The sequence below is a fragment of the Lissotriton vulgaris genome, chromosome 10, assembly GCF_964263255.1.
Source record: "Lissotriton vulgaris chromosome 10, aLisVul1.2, whole genome shotgun sequence".
Classification (NCBI taxonomy): domain Eukaryota; kingdom Metazoa; phylum Chordata; class Amphibia; order Caudata; family Salamandridae; genus Lissotriton; species Lissotriton vulgaris.
In genome coordinates, this window is record NC_141698.1 from 549,439,074 (window position 1) to 549,466,634 (window position 27,561).

The window sequence follows — 27,561 nt, forward strand, 5'->3', positions numbered from 1 at the left end:
CTCTTCTGGTTCTCAGTCCAGCCAGTCGTACAAGCCACAATACTCTCAAAGAGGCTCTTTCTCTCGCCAGCAGCCTAAAGGACGTCAGGGGCAGCAGAGGAGAGACAACACAAGGAAACAATAGCGGCCAGGTGGCTCTTTCCACTGTTCCTGTCCCCTCATTCACACCTGTGGGGGGCAGGATTTCCCATTGCCTACACAACTGGATGATGATTACATCGGATCAGTGGGTCCTCCAAATTGTCAGAGAAGGACACACATTGGAGTTTCAGGACCTTCCTCCAACAAGAGCGCCGGATGCCTTCCCTCCGAAACATCTCAAGCTCCTTCATCTCGAAGCCCACCAACTTTTCACCAAGGGGGCAGTAGAGCCTGTACCCCTTTCGCAGAAGGGGAAAGGGTTCTATTCCAGGTTCTTCCTGGTTCGGAAGACAAGGAACAAATGGCGTCCAATTTTAGATCTACGGCAGCTCAACACTTATCTCGTGAAGTTGTCCTTCAGGATGGTCACTCTTCAGGACATCCTTCGTCTGCTCAATCCAGGGGATTGTATGGCGACCCTCGATTTGGAGGACGCCTACTTTCACGTTCCTATCCATCCAGCTCACAGGCAATATCTGCGTTTTACAGTGGACAAGAGTCACTTTCAATTCAAGGTACTGCCATTTGGTCTCCGATCCGCCCCACGGATCTTCACAAAGGTTCTTGCTCCGGTGGCAGCTTTTCTCAGAAAACAAGCTATTCAGGTGTTTCCATACCTGGACGATTGGCTGCTGAAAGCTCCATCTCTTCAAGAAGCGTCCAGTGCAGTCCGGACGTGCAAGGATCTGTTCGAGCGGCTAGGTCTTCGACTCAACAGGGAGAAATCGGTCTTATACCCATCAAGGTCAGCAAGGTTCCTAGGAGCCATCCTAAACACGGACACTTGCTTAGCCCTTCCATCGGAGGAGCGCCAGACCAAACTAATGTGTTCAGCTCGTCTTCTCCAATCTCGAAAGACACTGACAGTTCGCAAATACAAATCACTGCTCGGATCGATTTCATCTTGCATTCCTTTAGTTCCGCACTGCAGGCTCAGAATGCGCCCACTACAAGAACAACTGGACAGACAGTGGCGGCAGGTCACAGGATCCTTCGACGACAAGCTTGTCGTTACCAAAGAAATGAGAAAAGCAGGCGGCTGGTGGCTGGAAAAAGACAATCTTTCCAGGGGCCTATCGTTCCTCATTCCTCCATCTCCCCTGATTGTAACAACGGATGCTTCCATGGAAGGATGGGGAGCGGTCCTCCAGGAGCTGAAGGTCAGCGGTCACTGGAGTCCAGTGCAACGCAAGTTCCATATCAACCTCCTGGAACTTCTCGCGATCCGCTTGGCTCTTCAAGCTTTTCTTCCGAGAATTCAAAACAGGACAGTGCTGGTCCGTACGGACAACACTACGGCCATGCACTACATAAACAAACAGGGTGGCACAAGATCCTCCACCCTCTCCAAGGAAGCCCAAACGATATGGAACTGGTTGATACAAAACAACGTCTCACTCTCAGCGGAACATCTAGCGGGGACACTCAATGTCAAGGCGGACGCTTTGAGTCGTCAGAGGACAGTCTCTCACGAGTGGGAACTGGATCAGACCGTTCTGGAGGAAATCTTTGCTCGTTGGGGGACACCATCAATCGACCTGTTTGCGACTCCCCAGAACGCCAAATGCCTGTCCTTCGCAAGCAGGGTTCACCATCGGGAATCCCTGGGGAATGCGCTTTTGATTGCCTGGTCAGGCGCCTTTGTTTACGCCTTTCCTCCCATTCCTCTGATTCCGAGGTTGGTCAGCAAACTCAAGGTGGAACCGTGCAGGATGATTTTGATCGCTCCAGCATGGCCCAGACAAGTTTGGTACTCGGAGCTTCTTCTCCTCTCACAGGACCAGCCAGTTCTCCTGCAGCCTGTTCCACAGTTGCTAACAATGTCTCACGGTCAGGTTCTACATCCGGACTTGAAGTCCCTGCGATTGACAGCGTGGCTCCTGAGTTCAGAGAGTTCCAGGGGTTAGATCTCTCAAGTGAATGTAGAGACATTCTAGCTCAGGCTCGAGCCCCTAGTACCAACAAGACCTATCGTGCCAAATGGAAGAGATTCTGTGTTTGGTGCCAAAAGGAAGGTTTACACCCGTATACTTCTTCTCCACACAAGCTCTTGCCTTACATTCTTTCGCTGGCGAAATCGGGATTGGCTCCATCGTCGATAAAGGTCCATCTGGCAGCCATCTCTAGATTCAGACGTTCATCTTCAGGGCCTTCCCTATGGTCGGCCAGGATCGTCAAGCAATTCCTGAAAGGTTTATTCAGGGTTTTTCCTCCAGTCCGGCCACCTCCTCCGACCTGGCACTTGAATCTAGTTTTGTCATCCCTCATGAAAGCCCCTTTTGAACCTGTGCATAAGTCTGACCTTAAGTTTCTTTCCTGGAAGGTGGCTCTTCTCTTAGCCTTGACATCGGCTCGCAGAGTAAGCGAAATCCAGGCTTTCACGATTGAGGAACCATTTCTCCAGTTTAAGAATAATGTGCTGATTCTACGGACGAATCCTAAATTTATCCCGAAAGTTCCTTCGGAATTCCACCTAAATGAACCCGTGGTCTTGAAACCATTTTTTCCAAAACCTTCTTCACCTGCGGAAAGAACTCTGCACTCTCTGGACATTCACAGATGCCTGAAATTCTATCTGGAACGCACGAAGCAGTTCAGGAAATCTTCACAGCTCTTTGTTTCCTTCAGTGCTCCACGCAAGGGTTGTGCAGTTTCTAAGGCTTGTATTTCCCGTTGGATTTCCAGTGCTATACAATTTTGTCACCAGGCGGCTGGGAAACCTCTGCAGCGAGCAGTGCGTGCTCACTCTACCAGATCCATGGCTTCATCTGCGGCGTTATTCGCAGGAGTCCCTATCAAGGACATTTGCAGGGCGGCAACGTGGAGTAGTGTCCACACCTTCACCCGCCACTATTGCCTGGATTCTTCTGTGAAGGAGGATGCAGCAGTGGGCCAAGCAGTCCTGAGGAATCTTTTCCAATAAGTCGGTGAGCTTTCCTTTCTATCCCGCCTTCCTTTGCATATTTTGTATACTGCATTATTGTCATGTTTCATGATCCTATGTGTTCTGCTGTTTTAACAGTGATGTGTCACATTTTTAGGTTCAGGTATGACAAAATATGTTTTTCTTTACTGCTAGTTACTCTGATACAAAGCATGGGAATCTATGAAAGTTCCAATACTGGGGCAAGAAAACAAGTTACTTACCTGTAACTTTGGTTCCCCAGTATTGGTAACTTTCATAGATTCCCATGCGCCCACCCACCTCCCCTGGGAAAGCTCACTCTTCTGATCTTGGTGGATAGCTGTATACAACGGCTACGAAAATCTGAGGCTCTGAGCTTCTCTCAGGAAGGTTCTATGGGGTGAGGCTGCTCTGATTGGCTGCTGCAGAAATTTGGTCTCTTTTACAAAAAGAGGTGGATAAGCTACAAAATGAGATGAGGCCTAGGCCTATTTTTTCACTTTGTGCTTACTACTATGGTTTTTTATTATGTACCGAGGCTCCCATTCCGACGACGGGGAATGATACAAAGCATGGGAATCTATGAAAGTTACCAATACTGGGGAACCAAAGTTACAGGTAAGTAACTTGTTTTCTTCTTTGCAAGCTGGCGTCACCAGAGGGGATCATGGGGGAATGCCTTTTCCATGGCATGGTCAGACGTCTTTGAATACGCCTTTCCGCCAATTTCCCTCCTGCCATGAGTGCTCACGAAGATGAAAAAGGAACCGTGCAGGATGATACTAATAGCCCCTTGGTGGCCCAGGCAGCATTGGTTCACAGAGCTGTTCCTTTTGTCAGCGACCGAGCCAATACGTCTACAGCCAATGCCAGCACTGTTGACTATGGAGAAGGGACAAGTGCGGCATCCAGACCCAACATCACTGCAATTAGTGACCTGGCTCCTGACTAGGGAGAATTTCATAGCTTAAACCTTCCGGCAGAATGCAGAGAAATCCTGGCAAAGGCAAGAGCTGAAAGCACTAATAGGACGTACAGGATGAAATGGAAAAGATTCTGCCTCTGGTGTCAGAAGAACGAATTGCATCCTCAGCGAGCGGATGCGCATCAAATCATCCCATATTTACTAAGGCTGGCAAAGTCTGGATTAGCCCATGCCTCAATTAAAGTGCATTTGGCGGCGATTTCAAGATACAGGAGAAACTCAGCAGGTCCATCTCTGTGGTCGGAAAGAATTGTGAAGCAATTCATGAAGGGGTTGTTTCGAGTTTATCCACCCATTAGGCCTCCACCGCCTCTATGGCAATTGAACATTGTCGTATCACAACTGATGAAACCGCCATTTGAGCCAATTCACAAAGCTGATCTAAAATTCCTATCCTGCAAGGTGGCTCTATTGATAGCTCTAACATCAGCCAGAAGGGTGGGAGAACTCCAAGCCCTTATGACACAAGAACCTTTTCTGCATTTCAGGGAAGACAGATTGATGCTCAGAACAAATCCAAAGTTTATTCCAAAAGTACCAACGGATTTCCACTTAAATGAGCCATTAATCCTGAAACGATTCTTTCCTCAACCATCTACGGCAGCGGAGAGGACTCTCCACACTCTGGATGTCCAGCGTTGCCTGAAATTTCATTTGCAAAGGACAAGACCTTTCAGAAAATCTACACAATTTTTTGTGGCTTTTAGTGCCCCCAGGAAAGGTTTCCCATTATCAAAACGGGGAATTGCATGATGGATCTCAAATGCCATTCAATTCTGTCATCAGGCGGCGGGGAAGCTATTACCAGCACGTGTTTGTGCACATTCAACAAGAGCGATATCAACCTCTACGGCTCTATTTTCACGCATCTCTATTCAGGAAATCTGCAGAGCAGCTACCTGGAGGAGAACGCATACCTTCACCAGGCATTACTGCCTGGATGCACATGCAAGAAGCGATGTAGCAGTGGGACAAGCGGTGCTGAGGAACCTTTTCCAATAACGGTGCGCCTCCTTTCTCATCCCTCCATCCTTTGGTTGGTAAGAAAAGCACATTTTATTGTTGTATGATATTGGATATGTCATTTATGGGCGATATGTCTCTGTGTATTTTGAAACAGTTACTACTATGTGCAAGTATCCTGTGTTGCCTATTTGTGAAAAGCAGGTGGCAAAAAACTAAATGTGCTATAATGTACTGCTCGCTATTCTGATTCAGGTATGTGAATCTATGAAAGCTCCAATACTGGAGTAAGAAAACAAGTTACTTACCTGTAACTGTAGTTCTCCAGTATTGGAAGCTTTCATAGATTCACATATGCCCACTCTCCTCCACTGACAGGGATCACCTCGGATTTGGCATAAACGGTATTACAGCACAAGTGCCCGAAAATCTGAGGGGCAGAAGGTTCTCTCAGGAGGTTTCTAGAGGGTGAGTGGTTCTGCTTGGGAAAATGTTGGTCCTTTTTCACATAACAAAGGTTATGGGTTGCAAAAGGGAATGGGCCTAAGGCCTTTTTTCAGTTAGCTATACTGCAAACCATTGCTTTTTTATATACCGGAGACTCCTGTCTCGACAACGGGGAAATGACTCAGGTATGTGAATCTATGAAAGCTTCCAATACTGGAGAACTACAGTTACAGGTAAGTAACTTGTTTTTATATTACCTACTGGCGGTCGCTAGTAGGTAGTTATAGTTAGGACCATGTTACCATAAGAAAATTGCAACCATCTATTCCCAATAACTGTGGTGCCGATTGACGAATCTTCACGAAATTTTCCAAACAAATTCTTTGTTGATATCACCTCCTATGTTGAAAGTTTGGGGGTGATTCGTCAAGGTGGGGGGCGAGATAAAAGGGGGGTCCCAAAACGTGTTTTCTCCATGTTCATTTCCGTAGGAAACTTTAGACAAGGCTACAGGTCGAATGGGTGAACGGAATTACCCCAAATTTGACAGGGAGAAGGGTCTTGGTCTAGAATGCAAGCTTATTTGGAGTAAATCCGTTCAGTAGTTTTTGAGAAATATCGAAATTTACAGATATCGATATTTGGGAATTCTTCCATCTGATTGGCTGAGGTGTTACGAGCACGAGCTTTCTGCATATTGGCTGCAAGCGGTTTGAACTAGGAAGTGTTGGTCACCATTTTGTGATTGCCTTGAAATGATTTAGGGGGAAAAAGGCCAAAAAAGTGGGAAATAGGAGGGTAGGACCACTGTAACCTCTGTGGGGTTTTTAGGGTGTGCTATAGAGGGGTTACAAAGCGAAGTATTCACCCCTATCGGTGTGAAAGTGATGGTCTACGGTAATTAGGTGAGGTATTGCCTAGTGTGTGATGTTGCTAAGGTGAGTTGGTGAGCTGGTGCACGACTCAGGGTTAAAGCGTGAGCCCAAACTGTGTGTCTTATGCTGTGAAGTCATGTGCCCTGGCCGCTGCAGTACAGTTGTGGAAGTAGTGTCAGCATGTGTTTATACCTAATAGGATGAACTACTGACCCGTACTGGTGTGAAAGTCCTGTGGTACGGAAAATTTGTGAGGTATTGTCTAGAGTCTCATAGTGCTAAGCTGAGCTGCTGCCAGACTCGGGGATGAAAGCGTGAGTCTAAACTGTGTGTGCTATGCTGTGAAGTCATGTGCCCTGGCTGCTGTGCCATACCTGTCCAAGTAGTGTGAGCATGTAGTTATAGCTACTTAGATGAAATTTTGTTTTGAACATTGTAGCTTGTGTATGGTGCATAGGGGGTGTTATAGAGGGAGTGCAAAGGTAAATTTGTTCGTATCAAATCCATTTGGTATTTGTAAAGTGCAAACTACTCATTACTACGGGTCTGATGGCGCTGGGGGCGTAAGCTGAGCTGCTGACAGATTGGGAGTAAAGCCGTTGACCTAAATTCGGGGTACGGAAATTAAGTGAGGTATTGCCTGGAGTGTCATGCTGCTAAATTGAGCTGCTGCTGGACTCGGGGAAGAAAGCCTTAGCCCAAATGTGTGTGCTATGCTATGAAGTCATGTGCTCTAGATACTGTGCCACACGTGTTCAACTTGTATATGGTCCTTAGGTGGTGTTGTATTGGGAGTGCAAAGGTAGATCAATATGGTATTTGTAAAGTGCAAACTACTGACTCCTATAAGTGAGTAGAGCCGGGGATCAAAGCGAGAGGTTTGTGCTGCAAAGTGAGATGGTCTGGCCGCTGCGCCATAGCTGTGTGGAGAATACATTTTGGCGAGGGTCCAGGAGTTACCGTTATCTGGCCCTAAAATATCAGGCCCACTGATCATATGCTGTTCGTTTTTAAATTAAAGCTACACTGCCATCTTCTGACATAAACTGGTAATTTATGTTAACTAATTTCTTCAACAACCTATTTGTTTCGTTTTTATTCGTCACATATTTTTCAACCTATATATATATATTTAATAATATTTGTGGGGGGGGGGGGGGGGGAGTCCCCCCCACACCCCTATTTACCCTTTTAAACGATTTCCTAGCATGCTCCGGTGTTTTAAAATTCGTGGTTCTATCCTTCGTTTTTTCTTCATTCGTGGATGTTTCCTTCGTGGTTCAGCCCTCTTCGTTGTTCAATCTTCGTTGTTCAGGTGAGCCGTTCTTGAAACATCGTGGTTTAGGATGTTTCCCGCCCATCTGAACTCCACGTAAAATCTCAAGAAGATGACGATGAAGAGGGGTATGAAGAATACTACAGCCTCTCAAACCATCGCTACCAACAAGAGCCTCAGGAAGAGATGGTCGCAATGCCATCTTCAATGATGATGGATTAACAATTCATGTTGGCGGATTATATGAAGAGGTTTCCTCCATCAGGGCTCCCTCAGGAAGTTCCACCTTCACGTCCTCGTTCTATTCCAGCCACTCCAGTCCGCAGTAAGGAAAGCCTACTAGACACTGCTCCACAGACACCACAGGTCCGACAGCAGCAGGATGCTGTGATCACAGATGATGACGACTGTGAAGAAGGGGAGCTAACAGAGCCCCATAGAGAGTGGAATGACTATCTAATTCCCTCTCCACCATCACCCACCCAAGTACCAGCGGATTCTCCACCAGTGGATATTGGTGGATTCCACAACTTAATGGAGAGAGCTGCAAAGAGATTTCAGCTGCCAATGAAAACAACTCAAGCAGAATGTTTTCTTTATGACTTTAAAGAGCCCTATCAAAAGTCAATCAGGTCCATACCAATCATTAACCACGTATGGAAGGAAGGGGTACAAGTGATGACGACTCCAGCGACGGTTACACCGGTACTAGCGAGACTGGATAAAAAATATAAGGCGTCTGCGGACTCTCCAGCGTGTTTAATAGGCCATACTAAAACGGACTCTATCATTTCGCAGGCAGCACAACAAAAGTAAAAAAAACCTTCAGCACCTATTTCTGCACCTCCGGATAGAGAGGGACGGCGTTTAGACAACGCAGGTAAACGATTATCCGCAATGTCAGCTCTCCTGGTCAGAACAGCTAATGCCCTTGCCATCCTGGGCAGATATGACAGACAGATGTAGTGCGATATAGCACCATATGTCGACCTCCTTCCGGAAGACAGCAAGCAGGAGGCGAAGAAAGTTCTGGAGGAAGGGGAGAGAACTTCAGCTGAAGTTATTGATTGTGCTATGGACATAGCTACCACAGCCTTTCGTTCCCTAGGGGGAGCAGCAGTTTTAAGGCACCAGGGTTGGCTGAGGGCTACCGCCTTTAGACTGGAGGTTCAAAATAAGATTTTGGACCTGCCTTTTGATGGGGAAGATCTGTTTGGACGTCTAGTGGATGAGACCCTTCAAAGTATTAAGAAGGACACTGATACATCGAAAGCCTTGGGTACGTTTCAGTACAGGAAGGTGCCCTTTCGAGGCGCCTGTGGAAGAGGACAGCCTTTGTATAGAGGTGGCTACCAGGAAGGATGATACACATCATATTCTTCCTCTTCACAGCCCTACCAGCAGCAATATGGCCAGAAGCATTCTGGGGGTTACTCTAAGTCCACGCCCAGAGGACGAGGGGGTCGTTCTGGGAAGGATAACAATAAAAGACAATGACAACCTACAAGTTCCGGGTGCTTATCCTCATACCCTGTTAAATGTTCCCCTGGGTGGAAGAGTAACTTATTATTTACAACAGTGGCAGAAAATAACATCGGACAAATGGGTCCTCCACATAATAGAATTCCGACATATTCTGGAATTCCTCCACTTCCCTCCTCCCACGCCACCTACATATCAAAAAGTAAAACACCTGCCTCAGATGCGTCGGGAGATTCGGACAATGCTCCAAAAGGGAGCAATAGAACCGGTGCCAAACTCCCAAAGAGGACAAGGATTTTATTCCCGCATCTTTTTGATAGGAAAAGATGCTCTCAGGTGGCATCTGATCTTGGACCTACGTCCCTAAATGCCTATCTCAAGAAACAGTCATTCAGAATGGTGACCCTCCAATATATTCTGTTGCTCTTAAACCCAGGAGATCAGATGACCTCCCTAGATTTACAGTATGCATGTTTTCATATCCCCATCCATCCGTCCCACAGAAAGTTCCTTCGTTTTACAGTGTCCAAAGACCATTACCAATTCAAAGTGCTGCCATTTGGCCTCAAATCTGCACTGAGAATATTTACAAAATGTCTGGTGCCGGTGGCAGCCTAACTCAGAAGACAAAAACACCAAATAATCCCATACCTGGACGACTGGTTGGTAAAGGCACCATTGCAGGAGGCGGCTCACGCTTCGACTTCGGCTTGCATGGAGCTGTTTGCGGATCTGGGCCTGACCTTAAATGTGGAAAAATCATCTCTGCAGCCATCCAGGACAATCAAGTTTCTAGGTGCGATCCTAGATACATCACAAAACAAGGCATTCCCACCCACAGAGAGGCAATTGGGACTCGTATCTCTAGCCAAAGAATTCAGCAGGAGAAGTTCTCTTTCAGTCCGAAGATACTAATCGCTTCTGGGGACAATGTCTTCATGCATACCACTCATTCCCCTATGTCGTTTGAGAATGCGGCCGTTACAAGAAGAGTTAGACCTTCCGAGGTGCTAAGCAAAGGGATCCTTCGATTACAAGATCAAAGTCACGCAACCAATGTTGCAGGCGGTAAAGTGGTGGACTTGCAGGAACAATATCTCGGTGGGTCTGTCCTTCCTGACCGAGCCAGCTCCGTTAGTAGTGACCACGGATGCTTCTCATGAAGGATGGGGAGCAGTTCTACAGGAGTTACAAGTCAGCAGCCGATGGAACAAACAAGAACAACACCTTCGCATAAAACTATTGGAATTAAGGACAATAGGATTGGCATTGTTGGCCTTCCTGCCAAGAATAGAAGGGAGATCAGTGCTAGGGCGAACAGACAACACAACGGCAATGCACTACATAAACAAACAGGGGGGGGCACAAGATCTCTCTCTCTGTCAAAGGAAGCTCAAAATATTTGGAAATGGGCGATAGATCACAAAGTGACTCTGATGGCCATACATCTTCCAGGAGATCAAAACACGACAGCAGACACCCTCAGCAGGCAAAAAGCGACCTGTCACGAGTGGGAGCTGAAGACCATCTTTGCCAAGTTTGGGATGCCAACGGTGGATCTGTTTGCCACAGCCCAGAACAAGAAATGCCAGTTCTTTGCAAGCTGGCGTCACCAGAGGGGATCATGGGGGAATGCCTTTTCCATGGCATGGTCAGACGTCTTTGAATACGCCTTTCCGCCAATTTCCCTCCTGCCATGAGTGCTCACGAAGATGAAAAAGGAACCGTGCAGGATGATACTAATAGCCCCTTGGTGGCCCAGGCAGCATTGGTTCACAGAGCTGTTCCTTTTGTCAGCGACCGAGCCAATACATCTACAGCCAATGCCAGCACTGTTGACTATGGAGAAGGGACAAGTGCGGCATCCAGACCCAACATCACTGCAATTAGTGACCTGGCTCCTGACTAGGGAGAATTTCATAGCTTAAACCTTCCGGCAGAATGCAGAGAAATCCTGGCAAAGGCAAGAGCTGAAAGCACTAATAGGACGTACAGGATGAAATGGAAAAGATTCTGCCTCTGGTGTCAGAAGAACGAATTGCATCCTCAGCGAGCGGATGCGCATCAAATCATCCCATATTTACTAAGGCTAGCAAAGTCTGGATTAGCCCATGCCTCAATTAAAGTGCATTTGGCGGCGATTTCAAGATACAGGAGAAACTCAGCAGGTCCATCTCTGTGGTCGGAAAGAATTGTGAAGCAATTCATGAAGGGGTTGTTTCGAGTTTATCCACCCATTAGGCCTCCACCGCCTCTATGGCAATTGAACATTGTCGTATCACAACTGATGAAACCGCCATTTGAGCCAATTCACAAAGCTGATCTAAAATTCCTATCCTGCAAGGTGGCTCTATTGATAGCTCTAACATCAGCCAGAAGGGTGGGAGAACTCCAAGCCCTTATGACACAAGAACCTTTTCTGCATTTCAGGGAAGACAGATTGATGCTCAGAACAAATCCAAAGTTTATTCCAAAAGTACCAACGGATTTCCACTTAAATGAGCCATTAATCCTGAAACGATTCTTTCCTCAACCATCTACGGCAGCGGAGAGGACTCTCCACACTCTGGATGTCCAGCGTTGCCTGAAATTTCATTTGCAAAGGACAAGACCTTTCAGAAAATCTACACAATTTTTTGTGGCTTTTAGTGCCCCCAGGAAAGGTTTCCCATTATCAAAACGGGGAATTGCATGATGGATCTCAAATGCCATTCAATTCTGTCATCAGGCGGCGGGGAAGCTATTACCAGCACGTGTTTGTGCACATTCAACAAGAGCGATATCAACCTCTACGGCTCTATTTTCACGCATCTCTATTCAGGAAATCTGCAGAGCAGCTACCTGGAGGAGAACGCATACCGTCACCAGGCATTACTGCCTGGATGCACATGCAAGAAGCGATGTAGCAGTGGGACAAGCGGTGCTGAGGAACCTTTTCCAATAACGGTGCGCCTCCTTTCTCATCCCTCCATCCTTTGGTTGGTAAGAAAAGCACATTTTATTGTTGTATGATATTGGATATGTCATTTATGGGCGATATGTCTCTGTGTATTTTGAAACAGTTACTACTATGTGCAAGTATCCTGTGTTGCCTATTTGTGAAAAGCAGGTGGCAAAAAACTAAATGTGCTATAATGTACTGCTCGCTATTCTGATTCAGGTATGTGAATCTATGAAAGCTCCAATACTGGAGTAAGAAAACAAGTTACTTACCTGTAACTGTAGTTCTCCAGTATTGGAAGCTTTCATAGATTCACATATGCCCACTCTCCTCCACTGACAGGGATCACCTCGGATTTGGCATAAACGGTATTACAGCACAAGTGCCCGAAAATCTGAGGGGCAGAAGGTTCTCTCAGGAGGTTTCTAGAGGGTGAGTGGTTCTGCTTGGGAAAATGTTGGTCCTTTTTCACATAACAAAGGTTATGGGTTGCAAAAGGGAATGGGCCTAAGGCCTTTTTTCAGTTAGCTATACTGCAAACCATTGCTTTTTTATATACCGTAGACTCCTGTCTCGACAACGGGGAAATGACTCCGGTATGTGAATCTATGAAAGCTTCCAATACTGGAGAACTACAGTTACAGGTAAGTAACTTGTTTTTATATTACCTACTGGCGGTCGCTAGTAGGTAGTTATAGTTAGGACCATGTTACCATAAGAAAATTGCAACCATCTATTCCCAATAACTGTGGTGCCGATTGACGAATCTTCACGAAATTTTCCAAACAAATTCTTTGTTGATATCACCTCCTATGTTGAAAGTTTGGGGGTGATTCGTCAAGGTGGGGGGCGAGATAAAAGGGGGGTCCCAAAACGTGTTTTCTCCATGTTCATTTCCGTAGGAAACTTTAGACAAGGCTACAGGTCGAATGGGTGAACGGAATTACCCCAAATGTGACAGGGAGAAGGGTCTTGGTCTAGAATGCAAGCTTATTTGGAGTAAATCCGTTCAGTAGTTTTTGAGAAATATCGAAATTTACAGATATCGATATTTGGGAATTCTTCCATCTGATTGGCTGAGGTGTTACGAGCACGAGCTTTCTGCATATTGGCTGCAAGCGGTTTGAACTAGGAAGTGTTGGTCACCATTTTGTGATTGCCTTGAAATGATTTAGGGGGAAAAAGGCCAAAAAAGTGGGAAATAGGAGGGTAGGACCACTGTAACCTCTGTGGGGTTTTTAGGGTGTGCTATAGAGGGGTTACAAAGCGAAGTATTCACCCCTATCGGTGTGAAAGTGATGGTCTACGGTAATTAGGTGAGGTATTGCCTAGTGTGTGATGTTGCTAAGGTGAGTTGGTGAGCTGGTGCACGACTCAGGGTTAAAGCGTGAGCCCAAACTGTGTGTCTTATGCTGTGAAGTCATGTGCCCTGGCCGCTGCAGTACAGTTGTGGAAGTAGTGTCAGCATGTGTTTATACCTAATAGGATGAACTACTGACCCGTACTGGTGTGAAAGTCCTGTGGTACGGAAAATTTGTGAGGTATTGTCTAGAGTCTCATAGTGCTAAGCTGAGCTGCTGCCAGACTCGGGGATGAAAGCGTGAGTCTAAACTGTGTGTGCTATGCTGTGAAGTCATGTGCCCTGGCTGCTGTGCCATACCTGTCCAAGTAGTGTGAGCATGTAGTTATAGCTACTTAGATGAAATTTTGTTTTGAACATTGTAGCTTGTGTATGGTGCATAGGGGGTGTTATAGAGGGAGTGCAAAGGTAAATTTGTTCGTATCAAATCCATTTGGTATTTGTAAAGTGCAAACTACTCATTACTACGGGTCTGATGGCGCTGGGGGCGTAAGCTGAGCTGCTGACAGATTGGGAGTAAAGCCGTTGACCTAAATGCGGGGTACGGAAATTAAGTGAGGTATTGCCTGGAGTGTCATGCTGCTAAATTGAGCTGCTGCTGGACTCGGGGAAGAAAGCCTTAGCCCAAATGTGTGTGCTATGCTATGAAGTCATGTGCTCTAGATACTGTGCCACACGTGTTCAACTTGTATATGGTCCTTAGGTGGTGTTGTATTGGGAGTGCAAAGGTAGATCAATATGGTATTTGTAAAGTGCAAACTACTGACTCCTATAAGTGAGTAGAGCCGGGGATCAAAGCGAGAGGTTTGTGCTGCAAAGTGAGATGGTCTGGCCGCTGCGCCATAGCTGTGTGGAGAATACATTTTGGCGAGGGTCCGGGAGTTACCGTTATCTGGCCCTAAAATATCAGGCCTAAGTTGTAAGTTATAGGGTGGCTCTAAAAAGAGCCCTTGTGTTCATTAGTTGGAGCTACATATAAGTGCGGATGCACAGCTTCAAGTTATTCAGGAAAACTCAGTTTCCCTGATCTGTGAAGTCTACTCCATCACTTCTGTAGATATCCGCCATATCAAAACGTATGTTGTTGTTGTAGATGGAGCACATTTTGTGGTCTCTGAGGTATGCAGACACAGCTTTGTTGACTTTCTTCCGAGATTTTTCAATCTGAGGATCAAATTGTTTGGACCATCTCCACTTCTGTCTGGCATACATTGGAATATACAAAGACAGTTTGAGGCAAAAGTAACATCAATTGTTGAAAGGTATCCTTTATAAGCATTTCCAAACCTACCCCAGTCAATGTGCCTAGGTCGTTTCCACCACCGTGCACAATCACAAGGTTAGGGTGTTGGAGATGCACACAGGTTTTAACCAAAGGCAACAATTGGTGTCATTTCAATCCTCTCTGTCCAAACCATTTAATGTCCACATTTTGTCAACCGAGGTCTAAGTCAATACATCTCTGTTCTGCTTACCTCTTGCACCAGGAAACGTAGCTATGTCCTACGACCCACACTAGCTTTTTGAAGGTATGGCTGGAAGGTATGGAAAGATTTCTGTAGCTCATGCAGTTCCTTCGTAGAATAAGAGATATGTTTAAAGATGGGGAACTAGTTTCTTTTCACATACAAAACGATACCTGATTGGTAGATGAAAAGCATTGTTTTTTAAAAGTAGGGTGTACATTCGTTTTGTGGAAAAGCATCTTTGTGATTGGTTAAGAAAAAGCAGTTTGAACGTGGAGTCTATATTATAGGATAAAATGTGATCAACTTAACCACACCTGCTACTTGCATTTGGAATGCATTGTTCGAACCTAAAACAATCGTGAACTTTTAACCTGCACGTCCTGTTAAATGTTCGAGAAAATGTTGCAAAACAATATTGTTAGGTTTAAAAAAAATTATTAACTTTTAACCTCCACGTGTTGTAGAATGTTCTAGAAAGAGAGTTGATAGAATACGTCGCATTTCTGACTTCTATGTGTACTTGAATATTAAAGAAACTGTTTATATGGAAAATTAGAAAGTCAGTAATAGAGAGAAGTTTTGAAAGATAAGAGTCAAGGAACTATTCTAATTTGTTCTTTGCTACCTACTGGCGGTTGCCAGTAGGTAGTTATAGAGTTAGGACCGGGTTTCCATAGGAAGAGCATTTTCTGTTTTGCTTATAACTTTGGCGTCATTTGATGATTCTTCATGACATTTTGAAAACTAATTCTTTATTCATATTAGCTCCTATGTTGAAAGTTTGGGGGTGATTCGTCATGGGGGGGCTGACATAAAAGGGGGGGGGCAAAACGTGTTTCCTCCATGTTAATGTCCACAGGAAACTTTAGACAAGGCTACAGGTCGAACGGTGAACAGAATTACCCTAAAGTTGGCAGGGAGAAGGGTTTTGGTGTAGAAAGCACGCTTTTGTTTATTTTGTGTAAATCCGTTCAGTAGTTTTTGAGAAATATAAAAGTTTACAGATATTAATATTTGGGAATTCTGCCATCTGATTAGCTGAGGCGTTATGAGCAGGAGCTTGCTGCTTATTGGCTGCGAGAGGTTGCAACTAGGAAGTGTTTTGGCCACCATTTTGTGATTTCGTTGAAGTGAGTAAGGGGAAAAAAGGGCGAAAAAAGTAGGAAAGGAGGGTAGGAGCACTGTAAGGTTTGTGGGGGAGTGCGAAGAGAAGTAGTCACTGTTACCGGTCTGAAAGTGCTGTGTTGCTCAAAGTGACATGGTGCTGATATGATATGGTGCTGACCTCGGGTATGAAACCGAGAGCCTAAACTGTGAGGTCATTGCTGTAAAGTGATGTGGTCTGGTGTTTGTAGCATACGTGTGCAAGTAGTGTTAGTAGGCGTTTATACCATACAGGGAGTGGGAAGCGAACTACTGACCGCTATTGTGTGTTTATAGTATACCGGAAGTGGGAAGCAAAGTACTCACGCCTAGCGGTGTGAAGACTTGGGAATGAAATCAAGGTGATTGCTGTAGAGGGATGGGCTCTGGGTAGTATACGCCTGCAAATAGTGTTAGTAGGCGTTTATACCATACAGGGATTGGGAAGCGAATTACTGACCTGTACCGTGCGTTTATACTATCCCGGAAGTGGGAAGCGAAGTACTCACGCCTACCGGTGTGAAGACTTAAGGATGAAACCAGGTGATTGCTGTAAAGGGATGGGCTCTGGGCGCTGGAGCATACCTTTGGAAGTAGTGTTAGTTTGCGTTTATATAATATTGGGAGTGGGAAGCGAACTACTTACCCCTAACAGTCTCAAGAGTCATGGATGAAACCATGAGCTCTTTGCTGTAAAGTCATGTGCTCTGCGTAGTATTCCGATGTAAGTCATAGTAGAATGTTGGTATGTAATTCTACTAGAATCTAGGTATGCAATGTTAGAATGTACGGCTGTCATGAGAGGAACCTTCCTTGCAGAGTTTGTACACAGTGCTGGAGAAGACTGTTGCTTTGCTGTCTGCTCCTGTTGGTAACTGTTTCAGGTGTCTTGTTTTCCTGTAATAAATCTACCTATTGGATCCACTGCTGTCTGCCTCTTCACTACATAAATTTGGCGAGGAGCGGGAGAAGGTACAAATAAGGCACCACTCACCAATATTTCAAAATTGCTTGCGTTGTGCTGAAGACCCGTTTTCTTTGTGTAGCTGTTTCTACTCATGCCAGGGTTGTCGGGTCATTGAACTGTCATCTGACTTCTGGTAGGCATTATATTTTTCGAATTTGCGCTTCTTCACTACATTCTGGTCGCTGTACTATACGTGTGTAAGTAGTGTTAGTATGCGTTTATACTAACAAATGCTTCATGGTCCTAGGGAGGGCAACGTCTCTGGCGCAGCTCATACAATTGCCCGGGGTTTTCATTCGCGGGACATTTGTGTTTGCTATTAGAGGGCTGGTGCATGGCTTCCACCCCGTGATAGCAAATCCTTGTTTGATTACTTGAAGGGAGAGGAGGAAAACCTCTTATCGTTTTAATTGAGGGGATGCGGACGGTAAAAATGGAGAGAAAAAAATAAACAAAACAAAAAAAAAGTGGGGTGTCACCCATTTATTTAAATGAGGGTCCTGGTGGGTAATGTTCCGTGGCCAATGCAATTATTATATTGCGGGGTCTCTCCAGGACTGGGGATCTTAATGTCACATGTAAATTAGGCGCAGAAGGGTAAAGAGACATTTTACAGCCTAGGGGACTGCCACCTTCCCGGGTATTCTTTACTAATTGTTCTGGGGGTTCGAGGCCAATGAAGTCAGGGGATCGCCACACTCCAGGGTTTTATTTTGATATGCAGGGTGGGCCTCGGCAGTCCCTGAAGCCTTGGTGGTCCTAGGCAGTGCCTTATTGGTTCTGTAATCACACGGGCAGTACTCATGATGTTATAAAGTGATACACTCATAGAACTCTTGCAGTTGTAGAATTACTCAGGCTTCATTTGTGTAATACCAAAAAGTAAATTGGAAGGTTCCCCTGGTTCAGTCACAGGGAGGGGAGCAGATACAAAGAAAAAGGAGCGACCCTGTGTGTGTCTTGGTCAATTTCGCTAGACCAATAAGTTGTATCGGCAGTATATTGTGGGTTTGAGTGCTATATGGCTAATAAGGGTGCTATGCAGTATCTATTGAGTTGAATAGTGCAGGAAGAAACTAAAAAAACTTTGTGTATATAAAAGGAATGCAGTTTATTAGGTACCTCCCTTTCCAGGGTTACATTCTAAGTTATAAAAACATGTTAAAAAAACATAAAACCATTTTGAATGATTGGAAAAATACCATCTAAAGCTACAGAGTCACACAATGTACAAAATCATTAAAAAGTCAAAAAACAAAGTCGACGCAGCGTTTCGGTGGTTGCAAGGATAGTTCCACCTTCTTCAGGACGTGTTTTGACTAAATTAATAACAAAGATCTGTAAACAAAATGACATATTTTAGATACCATTTCCTGTGCAACAGCGTATTAAATCTTTTTTACTATCTGTGTCCCATATTTACACTGCATAGCCCTATCTCCACCCTTATTGTTACAAAAAAAGGTTCATGTAAATTAACCCTTGACTCTAACATTTGCAGTCATAGACTATAATTGCTAGTCCCATCATGTACCTTTCAATTGAAGACTTTGTAGTTGTCAAGACCACTTTTATATAGTAGTGAGTCTGATCAGTCGGAGCGAAACCTTCTGTTAAAATTGAAGGAAAAAATATAGCATTTGTTTACTATATATTTATAGGCTAAAAGGTGCATTAATGCTAATAAAACCTCAATAATTACTTCTGCCGGTACCTTGTTATGGTTGCCTTGCTCATTGTAACAGTGCAGAGGAGCCACCGATGTTTATTTAAGTGGTTTATTCACTTATTTGAAGTTTTCTTTGAATCCTTTTTTAAAATTAGGATCACTGAAAAGAATAATACAGATAGTCTAGTATTTCTATATTAAATATTCTTTCATTTACTATTTATACTTTTTGGTTGGGAGTTCATTTATACTCACCAGGGAAGAAACGATTTGTTCTTATCTACTTCCAATTCCACTTCGGTACCGTACTCGAAGGGTAGGTTAATGGGCGCTGTATATTCTGTTGGATTAATGTGTTATAAAAGGAAGCATTAGTCCTGTGTTTTATTTATACTCACTTATTTTTCTAGCTGACCCTTAGATAGTTGTTAGGGGAGTTTGGGCACGTGGGCGACAGGAGCTTTTTTTAAAAAAACACCTATGCGTCCCGTTTTTCTTAGATTAGGCTGGCTGCTCGCTCTTCGCGTTTAAATCCATTTCTATGCTGGCTACTTGTATGTAAACTTGGCAGCGGGGGTTGTCGACCTTAGTTTCTATTTTTATGTAATCAGCTTCATTTTTGACTATCAGAGCGCTATTGTTTAACGCTCTAATCCCTAATCTCTAAGCTCCTGTCGCCCACGTGCCCAAACTCCCCTAACAACTATCTACGGGTCAGCTAGAAAAATAAGTGAGTATAAATAAAACACAGGACTAATGCTTCCTTTTATAACACATTAATCCAACAGAATATACAGCGCCCATTAACCTACCCTTCGAGTACGGTACCGAAGTGGAATTGGAAGTAGATAAGAACAAATCGTTTCTTCCCTGGTGAGTATAAATGAACTCCCAACCAAAAAGTATAAATAGTAAATGAAAGAATATTTAATATAGAAATACTAGACTATCTGTATTATTCTTTTCAGTGATCCTAATTTTAAAAAAGGATTCAAAGAAAACTTCAAATAAGTGAATAAACCACTTAAATAAACATCGGTGGCTCCTCTGCACTGTTACAATGAGCAAGGCAACCATAACAAGGTACCGGCAGAAGTAATTATTGAGGTTTTATTAGCATTAATGCACCTTTTAGCCTATAAATATATAGTAAACAATTGCTATATTTTTTCCTTCAATTTTAACAGAAGGTTTCGCTCCGACTGATCAGACTCACTACTATATAAAAGTGGTCTTGACAACTACAAAGTCTTCAATTGAAAGGTACATGATGGGACTAGCAATTATAGTCTATGACTGCAAATGTTAGAGTCAAGGGTTAATTTACATGAACCTTTTTTTGTAACAATAAGGGTGGAGATAGGGCTATGCAGTGTAAATATGGGACACAGATAGTAAAAAAGATTTAATACGCTGTTGCACAGGAAATGGTATCTAAAATATGTCATTTTGTTTACAGATCTTTGTTATTAATTTAGTCAAAACACGTCCTGAAGAAGGTGGAACTATCCTTGCAACCACCGAAACGCTGCGTCGACTTTGTTTTTTGACTTTTTAATGATTTTGTACATTGTGTGACTCTGTAGCTTTAGATGGTATTTTTCCAATCATTCAAAATGGTTTTATGTTTTTTGAACATGTTTTTATAACTTAGAATGTAACCCTGGAAAGGGAGGTACCTAATAAACTGCATTCCTTTTATATACACAAAGTTTTTTTAGTTTCTTCCTGCACTATTCAACTCAATAGATACTGCATAGCACCCTTATTAGCCATATAGCACTCAAACCCACAATATACTGCCGATACAACTTATTGGTCTAGCGAAATTGACCAAGACACACACAGGGTCGCTCCTTTTTCTTTGTATTCATTTGTGTAATAGTCAGTTAGATTATGTTTGGTAGGTGCACTGTAATATTGGAAGAGTTTGCACTCATAATATCCTATAAACAGAGGATTTTCACAGTAAACTATAGACAAGTTTTGTCAGATTAGGGATTAGAGATTAGGGGTCATATTATCAAGGATAACATTATTGCCGCTTTAGCGGCAGGAAACTGCTGCTAAAGCGGCAATAAGGGGCTTGATAATATGCCCTTGTGAATTCCCATAGAAGCCCAGGTTCTGGTGTGAACCTGGGCTTCTATGGAAATTCACAAGGGCATATTATCAAGCCCATTGTCGCCGCTTTAGCGGCAGTTTCCTGCTGCTAAAATGCTGATAATGTTATCGAAGCTCTTTGATATTATGGTGCTACATTATTAGCTACTTGGAAATCGCTTGCCTGCACCTTTGCACCCAGGGTGCTGCACCCCAGCCCCTTACCCCGCACTGTGCTCAATTGTAGGTCCTGCACACCGAGGCTTCACTGCTCACCTGCCACCACCAGTGTGTCCCACAACGTGTTGGTGAAAGCTCTGAGCCCAGGTTTGTACTGTCGGGGACCAGGTCTCCAGTCGGGGACGGTGTCTTGATACCACAATGGAAGGCGTCAGAATGCCCAGGGCATCATTGCGGGGAGAGCTCCTGCTCCGTCCTTCTTGAGCCAATCAATTGAATGTCTGAAAAGGGAGAAATCATTTAATGGTGGAAACGTCTGGAGGTAAATGAAGGTTTATTTCAAGCTTGATAGAGAACAGGAGTTGAATGAATCCTTAGTTTTTGAAGTACGATCTAGCAACTGTTAGTGGTAATTTTGGTTCAAAGAGGAGTGCCCGGGAATTCAGAAGGTAAACTAATAATACGTTATAGGAATGTTGATATAGAAAGGAACAGAGCGCATGCTAGAAGCATAATTTGAGGGTGTAATGCAGTGGCGGAAGGCTGTTTGTATGTACACTTAGTAACAATCTCACTAAAGTGCCCTAAAAGCAAACGCCACGTGTCTGTAGGGCATCGCTGCCCACTGGCTCAGGCCTATAGTATGGTCCAGCAGGTCCTTAAAATGGGTCAGACATGTGACTGAATGAGGACAGAGATCACATCATTACGCACAGCAACATCGCTTATTCGCACGTGCGCACTCAGGGTGATGCACCCCACCCCTTCCGCAGCACCGCGCTCAAAAGGTGTTTGTAGGGAAGCGCTGGCTCAGGCCTACAGTACGGTCCAGCAGGTCTTTAAAATGAGACAGAGAAGAGACTGAGTCCGGTCAGAGATCACATCATTACGCACGGCAACACCGTTTGTTTGCACCTGCGCAGGGAGGGTGATGCACCCCACCCCTCGTGCCGCACCGCACTTAATTGGAGGCCCTGTGTACGCAGGCCATTCTGCTTACCTGCTGTCATTGTTGTGTGATCAAACACTATGGGCAGCAGTGCTCACAATTCAGCTGGAGTAATGATTTCAGGATAGTGTACACCTCATGGATCCCTTTCGAAGACGACGGACAGTAGGGCTCACAATTTAGAGCCAGTGTTGATTCCTAGGATGTTGTACACCTCATGGATCCTTTCTTTTTTATTGAGCATTGTGATATGCGAGGTGGATGCAGCCATATCATCTGAGGCAGTGTGGAAGAAGAGGGACGTGTGGCGTTGTGGTCATCTTATTTATACGTACGCAAAGTGGGCTGGGCTTGTGTACACCAGGCCAGCGTAGGGGTGTGAATAATTATTCCGGGGATCTGGGCGTTGTTCAGTTCCTGCCTAGCAGGAAGTGTACTCATGTTGTTTCTTTTGTAGTTTTGACCTCGCAGAGTGTGCAATTTACATTAGTGTAGCATGTGTCGGAAGGGCGGCAACTATCGCTAACGAGATGGTGTTTGAAAAGATTGAATGGTGAACATCACATGTTGTTGTCAAGGTTGTGGATATGCCCAGACACGCATGTCAATGGTGTGCGGTATTATTGAAAGTGTTGCTATCGCGAAGCGTACACATGTGAATGTGCTTGGATAGGGGGAGGATCAGCAGTGAGGCTACGTCATACACAGTGATAACGCTCATTACAGTCAAGCAAATGTGAATCTGAAAGTCTCACATATAACACACTAGTATACTGGAAATGACTGTCAACAGAGCGTACAGCAAAAGAAATCTACACATTGCTGTTTACTGTTTGTCACATGTGATCTAGGATGTGCACTCTGCTGGTGGCTCCTGATACTTCTTTGAGCCACGAATACCCAGGCCGAAAAGGGAGCACAATAATGTGCACACACACACAGCAGGGCCATCGTGTAACACATATTTGTTTTTTGATGAATCGTTTGAGCTGCATGGCGATCACACGTGGAAGGCTAATGTACAGACCATGAATATCGATCAAGATGATCGTTTCGTGTTGTGTGTCGTATAAGATATGTGTACACAGCAAAAAAACTTTACAAAAATGCTCCCTAAGCAGAAGAGGTGTCTGTAGGAGAGTAGGGTCTGCTTTCCTATGGACACCCCACTTTTTCTTTTTGCTTCACTGGTTTTTGACGTAATGTGGCTGTGGGCCTGCTAATCAGACCCACAGCCCAGCTGCTCTCTCTCTAAATTCACTACAATGTACTTTAGGTGCATTACCAATTGGATACTGGGTCACCTTATGAGTCCCTGTACAGTGTACTATAGGTACCCAGGGCATAGGTGCATCCAAGGCCTACCAGGGGCTGCAGCATGTATTATGCCACCCCTGGCTGGCCATTCACATTGACACAACTGGCTGATCACTCAGCTGGGGCAAGATCGTGTAATCACCCCTTGCTTAGATATAGTATACCTATATCTAACCTTATATCTAGACACATATACACCTATAAGTCACTCCTATGGCAGGCCTTAACAATCCTGGAGGCAGAGTGATTGGTTTTATGTGAGATGGTGCTCTAGCATGAGCTGAGCCTGTCTGCAGCTTTCGGAACCATGTCCTTATAGCTGTTCTAGGATATTGCCATACCATATACTCTTAAGTGCATTATGAACCTCGCGGTTAAATGCTAACTCTGGTTTGGCTTTATCAAAACATGTCTAGTAAGGTGTCATATGATTTGGAATACTACCCCCTCGCCAGTTCTGGCGACGGGGGTAGCATTCCACCCTTCTAAAGGGGGAAGACATGTTGTTCCTACTATTCCCGGTTAAAGTTAACCAGAGCCTCAGCATCACAAAATGGATGCTGCTGCCACTTACACAAGTCTGACCTCCTGCTGCTGGGAGTCCTTCAAGCGAGGGAGGCTTGGACAATAGGTTTCCTGCCTTGGGAGGTGCTAGCACCACCCCAGACAGGATTTTGTGTATTGGGACAGGGAGGGCTGAAAGGAATGAGACACTGCCTGGGGCACACAAGGTGTTCCATGCGTGGTCCAGTTCAAACCGGTGCTGGGGCACTCCAGCCCCAGCTCTGGCACGAAACAGGACAAAGGGAAAGGGGTGTAACCACCCCCTTCCCTGGTCCCACCCATAGGAGGGACCTAGCAGGTAATCCAGCCCCTAGATTTGGTATATAGGTAGGAGCTGAGTCCGAAGACTTTGGATTAATCCTGACTGAAACTCTGAAACGAAACTCTGGACCTTCGACGATCTACTTGAAGAAGACGACTGAAGAATCTCCCTTGTGGTCAAGGAGTGACCACCCTGCACAAGCAGGCACCATCCAGCGATCAATGGCTTGCTTTGTCGCCGCCTCCCGCCGGAGCCCGAGCACAGAGACTGACAAGAACCGGACTTCCAGACAACCAACAGCCCGATCCACAGTCCCAGCAAAGCTGAGACCCGTGGAGGCGAAGAGAGACGTGGGACCGGCCATCTCGAAAAGTCTGCAACATGCTAACTGTGCAGCCCCCAAGGCCTCCTCGAAGCTGTGCATTGGTGTTTGAGAAGCCCCAGCCCCGAGCAGCATCTGCACCAAAGATCAGCCCTGCACCTTCCACAAGTTCTGGGTGGGCCCTTTTGCATTTTCCTGCTCAACGCGTCTGCCCGGTCACTTGCTCGTTGGCTAGTGGCCATCTTGGCGACGACCCTTTGAATTTACACCGCTGGTCTGGTTGCTCCAGACTGGCCCTTGCTTCCCTCAAAAGAAGCAGCCCCTCAGACCTTGCTGGTCTGAGTAAGAAGCCAACTTCGTTTCCTGCGTGGGTTGCCTTTGCCAAGGCTTGTTGACTCCAACCCTAAAGCCGACACCGCCGACAGCGAGAACCTTTGTGGGACAGTCCATGTCTGACTCCTGGTTGTCATCGACGCCTCCTGGTCCACGTGGCTGCAGAGACAAGCTTCCCATCAGCACCTGATTGCTTCACGACATCGCCTGGTTCCTTCCTGGTCACTGGCTAGTGACCCAGACTCTGTCCCCTCTGCTTTCAGGTCCTCTACATCTTTGATCCACCCTTGGATCCATCCGGACATTTCTCTCCTGGTCGCCGTGCAGCATCTTTTCTCCAGGCTCCATAGGATTCGACGATGAAACCCGACACACTTTGGCACCTATTCACCCGCTTCCTGTGGGTGAGGTAACGGGAGTACTTCGGTGCTCCTGTGGGTATCAACTATCCAACTGTCTAGGTTTCAAGTAACTTTCACTGAGTCCAGTTAGAAGTACCCTAAAAGAACTAGTTTGTAACTTTTACGTTCCCATTCATTCTCTATGGTAACTTGCGTGTGTGATTAGACACAGCGCACGCCTCCCGTGGGTCTCCTACTTCCTAACTCTTGGTAGCTCAGCGTAGCCCCAGCGATTCCCTAGGCCCTAGGCCTACTCACTTTTCGTGTAGTGGTCCTTATACCACTATTTTAGTTTATGGTTTAGCGTGCCCCCACGGGCCCTACTGTATTTTGTGCAACTTATTGTGTTCTAATTAAATATCTTGTATTGTGCTTGTGCCTATGACCTCATAAAGAGTTCAGAGGGTTTGTCTAGTAATAAATAACATATATATTTTATATACATCCTGTGTGGTGTCCTTTCATTTGGTATTAAAGGGGTTACATATGGTAAAACAGCTGGCTTCGCATGCCCTCTTGAGTTTAGCCTAAGACTGCTTTGTCCATGCTACACCTAGGATAGTTGGTCTATAAGGTTGACTTTACAACCATCACCATAAGAGTTGTTTGGACTGGTGCAAGGTGCTCACTAAAATAGTGATCATATACCAGGCCAACTTCAAACAGTGTCTCCCATCAAACGCTGTAGAGAAAATGAGTAAAATGGGTGGGGTCGTCCAACTGTTACAATGGGAAATGTTATGAAGCAGTAAAAATGCTTTTTTTAAGGTCACATGGCAATCGCGCACCGAGCGTGCAAGGAGGCCGAACCCGACGCAATTTTGACAAAATATATTTCTCATAATATTAGTTAGAAATATATAAATGTTTAAAATATTTTATATTATTGCTTGTTCTCATATACTGTTTAAAGTTATTTAGATATATTTTTGAGACAAAAAAAACAAGGGAAAGTCGTACCTGGCAACACTATATGTCTGTGATGTAACACAGGGCCAGGCAGCGTGTACTTGTCGCATACGCAACGCTCAACGGGTGCGACCCCATAAGTACATGACGTAACGTGTGGCTTGGTACTGTGTACCTGTCGGATACCAAAGTAGCAGCTGGGGTGACTTCATGCATATATGATGTTACGCAGGATGCGGTGCCGCAAAGTCGTTGGATACAAAATGCACATCATTTACGAGTTTAGCAACATGGTGGATAGGATTTGCATGGTGATGGAGCTTGGTACGCTTACGGTATGGGAGTGCAGTTTTCTCCGTAAAAAAAAATATATACATATTTTTGGGGGAAGATATAAAACATTACATCATTTTTAAAGTTAAAAAAAGAAGTATAATGGAGTTCAAAAATATTTTTAAAAATATAGGTTTTAGAAACATTAAAATATGAAATTAACATTTAAAAAAACCTTAGAAATTCACTGAAAAACCATAGGTTTTGGGGAGGTTATAGTTAGTTGGACATTTGACTCATAAAACCAGAGAAATTTGCCTGTTATACTTAGTTGAGCTAACTGTAACTTGTGCGCCCACAATGCACTGCTGATGATGTCACATATTACATCACTCATGACATGGTCAGTGACATCACTTTTTATTTTTTTTTTTTAAATAATTTTTATTGTAGTCATACCTGTACAGGCCCTTACATATATAAGCAGCTTCATAAAATTGAGCAGGTATACAATATGATTTGTTGATCAGTACACAGCCGTCATGCCCACAACCCGGGGGTTGGGCGGCGATGATGTCTCTGCTCTTCCATGCCTGACGTTCAAGATAAAGGAGTAGTTGGTGTCCGGATTGTGTGCATGACTACTTTTACAGTTCTACTCAACTATGCGCTAAACCCCAACTCCCACCCCCTGCGCAAAACCCAAAACTCCCCCCCCTGTCCCGCCCCACTCACCACCACCCATCTAAGGCTCTTATAGCGGTCATTCCTGAAGTACTGGTGTCAGCTCCCCTGCATATCTGCTGCTCCTAGGGCCTCAGCTTGCCTCATCCGCCCTACCTGCCTCGGGGGCCTCCTCCTCCTCGTCAGCCTCGCTATCCCTGAGTGCCTGTACCATTACTTCCCATGAGGTCGCAGTGTCAGCCGCTGTCTGGCTAGGGGTCCTGCGCGCAAGCTGGTACCTGTGTGTGCTGTCAGCCGTCGCCCATTTTAGAAATTCCTGCCGCCACCTCCGTGGAGTTGGCCCCACCCTCGCCTTCCAGTTCCTAGTGATCTCCCGCTTAGCCACCATCAACCCCATATCAATAAACTTGCTCGTGAGTTTGTTTTTGGGGGTATGGGGAAACCAGTGTAAGAGACATTCCGCTGGTCCATATTCTATGGCCCTTTCAGTCACCTCGTTCAACACATCCCCTATGTCCTGCCAATAATCCCGTAGGGCCGGGCACGCCCACAGCATGTGCGCTAATTCGGCCCCCTCTTCCGGGCACCGGGGACAGGTCGCCGTTACCGCGCCAAAATACCGCCGGATCCTTCCCGGGGTC

At 45.1% G+C, this 27,561-nt stretch overlaps 1 protein-coding gene and 1 long non-coding RNA gene across 2 annotated transcripts in view; one reads left to right on the forward strand and one right to left on the reverse strand.

Annotated features, from left to right (window-relative positions):
* NLRC3 (NLR family CARD domain containing 3) overlaps positions 1–27,561 on the forward strand; it is a 1,491,832-nt gene that overhangs the window by 667,237 nt on the left and 797,034 nt on the right. The window lies entirely within an intron of this gene.
* LOC147688513 (uncharacterized) overlaps positions 1–27,561 on the reverse strand; it is a 221,993-nt gene that overhangs the window by 94,612 nt on the left and 99,820 nt on the right. The window contains exon 2 of the long non-coding RNA XR_015300700.1: positions 21,003–21,187. This is a non-coding gene — a long non-coding RNA (uncharacterized LOC147688513). The remainder of the gene's footprint in view (positions 1–21,002; positions 21,188–27,561) is intronic.